The sequence below is a fragment of the Calliopsis andreniformis genome, unplaced genomic scaffold (genome assembly GCF_051401765.1).
Source record: "Calliopsis andreniformis isolate RMS-2024a unplaced genomic scaffold, iyCalAndr_principal scaffold0048, whole genome shotgun sequence".
Taxonomy (NCBI): Eukaryota; Metazoa; Arthropoda; class Insecta; order Hymenoptera; family Andrenidae; genus Calliopsis; species Calliopsis andreniformis.
Window position 1 is genome coordinate 4,481,152 of NW_027480457.1, and position 7,705 is coordinate 4,488,856.

Genomic DNA, 7,705 nt, shown 5'->3' on the forward strand with positions numbered 1-7,705 from the left:
CTGTGAATTGCGAAGAGTAGTCAGGTTTAATGTTATTTAACGATACCCTCGTATCGTGTTTCAATATTCGCGGATGAGAGAATCGCGATGTGTGAATGTGTGACGTGAACAGACAGTTTATAGTTTACTTTCTATCGCATGGTGGGTATTTTGAGTTGGCCTACGGATTGCAATGAGTAGACAAGATTATTGTTATTCAATGATATTCATCAACTTTAATTGAATTTTGAATCCTGTAGCCTTGTCGTGTGTCGTAAAATTTCCGATGAACTATTTGACGGTGAAGGACGTCTCCTCTCCCTTAGGTCGCTGCGCTACTGCCGTTCAGATAGACCACTGCTCGAGGACTCCATGCAGGCTCATTTCTAATGTTTTCCACCAGATTTTTAGACTCTTATATGTAAAAAAACGAAACCTCGCACGCGAAATTATTATGCTGGATTTTCGTTTTACTTTCGTTTCTAGAATCACCCCTTAAATTTATCATGTGCTGTTGAGAAATAACCACGTATATAACATGCATTACAAACTAGAGCAGTACGAGAGACATAGCAGGGGTAGCTGAAGTACGCAATCCTACTAGATCGAGAATGATGCACTAGCGGGTAGCGATCCTTCTTGGAACATTAGAAGTACATTAATACTAGATAAATTTGAAATAATTGTTTAATATCTACATTTCTGATTCTTCGATATTATACTAAAAGCTTATTAGTTATACAGGGTGTCCCAAACTAAGTGCGGGAGCCGGGAATGGGAGATTCCTGGCGTGATTCTAAACAACATTTTCCTTTGCAAAAATGTCCTCTGAAGCTTTGTTAACGAGTTATTAACGAAAAACCCCAACCAATCAGACAGCGCGAATAGCGAGCGCTCGGCCGACCAGCGACAGGGCACAAGCTACGCGGAGCGTCTGCTACTCACCGTGCTCGAGGCTTGTACAAGAAACTCAAGATCTCTACGTTATTGTCCAATTTCTTCTAAACTATTGGGTGAAAAATATGAAAAAAATCAGGGATACGCTGGCTATCGCGACACATATTGTGGAATTTTCTCAGATTTTTAAATTATTAGCCAACACGTAAAAAATGAAAAAAAGCAAAAAAAGGAATGTTAGTGTTAATTTCTCCTGAACTATTGGATAAAAAATTGTTAAAAAAAATGAGGAACACCTTAGCTACCGGGACAAATGTTGTGGAATATTTTCAGATTTTTAAATTAATTAACAAAGTTGTAGAACAAAAGAAACGAGAGAGAAGAAGGTTGTCATTGAATTTTGATCGATGAAACTTACCCATTTCGGAGAAGAATTCACCTACTGCTTGAACTCTGGTCCCTCGGGGTCAATAGCCGAGCTCGTCGGAGGATGCTTCGAAGCGCAGGTAATCTTGTACACAAATTCACAAATTCACTTCGTGTTTACAGAATCCACGGTCACCAACACTTATCACTTCAGGATTAAAATCTCCACGGTAAGTAATGATTTTGGAACGAGATCGTTCCTACGTTTGAAATTCATGTGGCCCTGAAAAGGGCCGATTGATTTTTAAAGTAGATGTTCAAACTGGCCTCCTTGTACTTCCTGCAGAGCACCGGGGCGACGAATTAAAGTTCCATGTACCCGCACCATCATTGCCGGTGTATCGATGCCACCGCCGCATGTAATTTTGCTATAAGATCTTTGATGTAACAGGACGACGGTACACCGCGTTCTTTAGGTAGCCTCACAGAGATTCAATAGTCCAACGGATTGATATCCAGTGACCGTGAGGGCCATGCGACAGGTCCGGCGCGTCCAATCCATCTGTCCTGAAAGGTTTTACTAAGATGGGCCCGGACTGTTGCGTGATAGTGGGGTGGCGCTCCATCTTGTTGAAAATACATATTCCTCCGGACCTTTAGTGGAATATCTTCCAAGAGACCCGGAAGAACGTGTTGTAGGAACACGTTATAATCTCTTTTTTTGATTCGCTGCAGAGTGCCGAGAAAACGCAGAAACCGCGGAGCGGTTGTACCGCGACAGGTACCCGCACCGACCGCCTTAAAATGCAGATTTTTTCCTCCGTATGGCGAATCGGTTTTATCATACCGGCAGTGCTTTGCCTCCGGCAAACCGAGAACACACCAGACGGACGCGATCGCGCCAAGGAGGAAATCGTGGAGGCCATTGAAGAAGATGCCACCGTCAGTATACGTGATCTCAGCCGACAATTTGAGTAAGTATAATTAAGAAATTAATAATTAGAATAAATAAATAAAGAAATAATTTTTCATGGTGCTAATTCAAGGTGACTTTTTACTTTGTTTCAGTGTGAGCAGATCGACGGTACACCGGGTGTTAAAAGATCAGAAGTTGCACCCGTACAAATCCGTACGGAAGATATTCTAAAGGTCCGGAGGAATGTGTATTTTCAACAAGATGGAGCGCCACCCCACTATCACGCAACAGTCCGGGCCCATCTTAGTGAAACCTTTCAGGACAGGTGGATTGCACGCGCCGGACCTGTCGCATGGCCCCCACGGTCACCGGATATCAATCCGTTGGACTATTGAATCTCTGTGAGGCTACCTAAAGAACGCGGTGTACCGTCGTCCTGTTACATCAAAGGAAGATCTTATAGCAAAATTACATGCGGCGGTGGCATCGATACACCGGCAATGTTGGTGCGGGTACATGGAACTTTAATTCGTCGCCCCGGTGCTCTGCAGGAAGTACAAGGAGGCCAGTTCGAACATCTACTTTAAAAATCAATCGGCCCTTTTCAGGGCCACATGAATTTCAAACGTAGGAACGATCTCGTTCCAAAATCATTACTTACCGTGGAGATTTTAATCCTGAAGTGATAAGTGTTGGTGACCGTGGATTCTGTAAACACGAAGTGAATTTGTGAATTTGTGTACAAGATTACCTGCGCTTCGGAGCATCCTCCGACGAGCTCGGCTATTGACCCCGAGGGACCACAGTTCAAGCAGTAGGTGAATTCTTCTCCGAAATGGATAAGTTTCATCGATCAAAATTCAATGACAACCTTCTTCTCTCTCGTTTCTTTTGTTCTACAACTTTGTTAATTAATTTAAAAATCTGAAAATATTCCACAACATTTGTCCCGGTAGCTAAGGTGTTCCTCATTTTTTTTAACAATTTTTTATCCAATAGTTTAGGAGAAATTAGCACTAACATTCCTTTTTTTGCTTTTTTTATTTTTTACGAGTTGGCTAATAATTTAAAAATCTGAGAAAATTCCACAATATGTGTCGCGATAGCCAGCGTATCCCTGATTTTTTTCATATTTTTCACCCAATAGTTTAGAAGAAATTGGACAATAACGTAGAGATCTTGAGTTTCTTGTACAAGCCTCGAGCACGGTGAGTAGCAGACGCTCCGCGTAGCTTGTGTCCTGTCGCTGGTCGGCCGAGCGCTCGCTATTCGCGCTGTCTGATTGGTTGGGGTTTTTCGTTAATAACTCGTTAACAAAGCTTCGGAGGACATTTTTGCAAAGGAAAATGTTGTTTAGAATCACGCCAGGAATCTCCCATTCCCGGCTCCCGCACTTAGTTTGGGACACCCTGTATATCTGGTTGTAAGCCAAAACGACCTAAGTCATATCCTTTTGCTGTCAAGACACTAGTGTTTAAGGTTTTCTGCTCTAATTCTGTTTCAAGGACTTGTGTCTGCGTGAACCCTTATTGCTAAAAGAGAAAATTCATTTAAAGCCGTTTCCCTTACCAAAATATAGATTCTATATTTCAGATGTTAATTAAGACTTGAAGTCAGTTTTTTTTGTAGCGGTGTTATGACTATTCGCGTGCAACGTATACATTCTTGATGCGTAGTTTCATTCATGGAAGCGTTCCAGGGAAGAGAACAACCGTAGCGAAAAGATTAATATGATATAAAAACCATATTCAAAATGTTATTACATACCAACTTTTCGTCACCAGGATTCCATAGCTTTATCCAAACAGAAATATTACCTTCAAATGCTTTCATTTTAGTTAGTATAGAATAACTTGATACATTTTTAGTATATGTCAAGCAATCTGAAAAATAAAACGCTCAAGAAATATTTCATAGGAAATGTTGTAATATCTAATTAATTAGAATTTATTAATATATATTATGCGAAATTGTTGTTGTGCGTTGATTTTGGGTTTCACTCGATTTAAATATCTGGTGTTGCTCTGGTCCGGACGTCTCAGAGAACAAACTCCTATATTTCATAATTGTGGAAACTATCCACCCCCAAGCATGAGCCAAGCATGTGTGAAGTAGCTCTCAGCCCATACCAAAATCATTGGGATGAAGGTGGAAGAATTCACGTAAGCTTTTGCTCTTGGTTGGTTTAGTATTGGGTGGACAACACTGGACTCGAGCTCGATATAGACAATTACTGTATCCAGCGAAACTATGGCGCCAATTCCTTCCAAGGCAATGTGTCAAAGAAAAGATCGAAATACGTTCAATCAACGCATTGCGTGGTGAATTAGTTGCTCGTAACTACCAACGCATACTACAGAATGAGTTCGTTAACCACCCTCAATAGAGGCCTAATCATTCTAATTCCTACCAAATTAAACTGATTGTTTCGCGAATCGTATACAGGGCGTAATAAATATACGTTTCAATATTTTAAGGGATGGTAGAATGCCCTAAGTTGATCACAAAATGTCTTACGACAGTGTCCGATTAATAATAATATGGGCATAAATTGCAAGTTATTTCAGCGCAAATTGCGTACATGTTTAAAATGACACTATAACACTATAGTTTGTTACAAAAAGATAAGGTTAATTAAGGTTAATTAAAAAAAAAAACCAGAACATCACATTTGATATAATAACGAATAGTGAAATTTTAATTGATACAAGTTTTAATGAATGTTTCGTAAGATAAATGTAAGCAGTTACTAAACATGAAAGTAACATCAACATTCAATTGGAGAATTTATAATAATAGATATTATAACAATAACAAAGCTTGTAATAAGACTTTAATGAGGTTTAATAAGTATGAGCAAAATACGTGTACATGTGTACAACGAAATGAATGAATTAAACGAAATAAATTAAACCTATGATCAATTAATTACAACATATGTTCAAATTGTGGTCCATGTTCTGCGACACGGTGCTCTATTCTTTGTTGTACCTTATAGTTGCTGCATCGTAGTAAACTAGTGATAAGTTTCATTGTTCGTTTTTCAAGCATTTAATAACTTGCTAAATGATACGGTCGACAAGGGTACTCATTGCTAACACACTCTTAACTTCGGATATGTCATACCGTTACAATAAACATGTTGATAAGGATGTTACTTACTTTAGCATATGAGCAGGATCAGCTGTACCAAAGAGGCACCATTACCGACAAAGTGCAGGAAATATATGGGTTCATGGGCTTTGATTTTTCGTTATCATATGAGAAGATATTGAGCTGAGAAAAGGTTTATTTGAAAGAAGCAATTTAAAGAAGGCGCAGTCAACCAGTGATTTAACGAAATCCTGTTGATATTTACTAATACAATCACTACAAAGTAGAGTACATATCGACAATTCATAGCCACGGAATCTAAGCATTTTTATATAATTTAGCGAGTGTTTTGAAAGAAATCACGAGTTGATTATACTTCATTGAACTTTCTTCTTTCGAATGAATCCTTTTCCAGCTCAAAATCTTTTCCAATATGGACGAAAAGTTGAAGTCTGTAAACCCATGTTTCAATATTGCTGTTTGCTGGTGATCGATAAAGCAGAATAAAACACGGAACAAATTCAGTTTGGCCTGTACAAACGACATGGAGCTTAATTAGGAAGGTTGGCAATATGGAATCAGAATCTAGGAAATCCAAATTGGCGACGTGTGTTATTGGAAATTTCCATCTTTGCAATACACACCACCGCACGAATCGCGTGTACCCGAGCTTGGCGCTCTAGACCTCAGATAGCTTCGGAAAATTAAAAGGGTAGGTGAATGTTAAGTGAACCTCTCTCTCTCTCATTCTTTAAACTGAAACACTATCAAATCACTGGCAAGCGACAGTAACCGCACGCGTTCTTCTTGATTGTTAAGATATTTTCATTTTCCCACTTACAATTGGAGGGGAACTCTTAGATTAATTCTCTAGAGATTTGTATGGAATTTTGAAAGATGAATCTAGAAATTAAACGACGAGATTTTGTGCATGTCTCATTCTAATGCGTACTTCTTATTAACAGTTAAAACCAATCTACCTAGAAGCTATAGTAAGTCATGCGGTACAACCGCGAGAGGCGTAAGCCTATATGTAGAAATAAACCAAAAATAATGACATTAGAACTACTATGAACACTGTGACGTGGCATCAGTGCACGTCACAAAGCCGAACTTTTCCTGGGGCAGGCGCGCCCTTTAGTGTGCAACATCAGGACTGTAATACGAAACAAACATCTAGTTTTACACGCAAACGTCTCGGCGACCACGATGAAATCATTGGCAGGAGAAAGTTGGCTGTCCAGTATCGGAGCCAGCGGAGGTTAACTTACGGTGGGTCTTCCGATTTGAGGAGCCGATCAAGCACTCGCCGCTACAGGATCACTCTATCGAGGCAGTAATGCGATGCCTCGAGGATGGGAGATGTTGCCGTAGCCCATCGAGCCAACTCACGGAGGACACCCGATGGGAGGGCTGCACCACGGTTGCACAGGAACGCACCGAGTCATGGGAATCAGCCGACGTCACGCGAGGTGGTCCCACTCGCTGCGCGTGCCAGGAAAGAAGTCCCCAAGGGAAAGACACAAAAGCGCAGCTACAGGCGCCGCATTGTTGGCAGATGCCGTCGGAAGGAACTCGCAGGATGCAGAGGCTCTATATTTCGCGATTATCGCCATAAAGTGAGCTCCAAAGGGCCGAAGTGTAGCTGCTGCCAATCGTCGTCGAATATCGATCTGTCGCCGTGACTTACTGACGGCGAGACCATACGATACACGCAGGCAGATCAGGGGCATGGTAAGGAAATGCCGCGTGTCAAGATCCTGCAACGAGCAGCGATCTCGTCCTTCTTTCACGTGACACCGACGAGGCCACAAGCGGTAAGAGCTTCCTTTCTTTTTGCCCCTGTGAATTTGGAACCCGGAATTTCAGGTGCGACATTGCGTAGCATCCAATTCCTTATAGTCACCACAGGCCGTGTGGCAGAACAAAGGCAATCGCGTGCTGATTATTATTGGCCTCCGGACTGTAACACAAATCGAGTCAGCGGCGAATGGTTTTCGCGAACAGGGATATCTTCGGCCTGCTGCTGCGAACACTCGTACCCGCGGCTGCGCGAATGGTTACCTAAAATGTGTCGCCAACGTGCGTTACGGCCTTGTCGCGATCCGAAAACAACTTTTGTAACGCGAACGCTGTAGCTAGTAACGAGTACCTCGCCCGCGACCACTTGTCGCGGGACAACCGGCGTGTAAGAATTTCAACATCGATTGTATGTTACTCAGCAGTATATATCATTTTATTTAAACCGGAAAGACCGAGGGTCGACTAGCGTTCTCGCCAACCGAAATGCCCTAACCGTTTCTCACTCTCCGCCTGAAAAAACCTAGTCTCTACTAGCATATATATGGGGTTTCTAGAAGGGCTATCGAGGGGGCTGACGTGCAGGTTGGGGGGCTGGGGGGGGGGGGGGGGGGGGGGTGACGTCACACCTGATGATGTCACGACTGATGATGT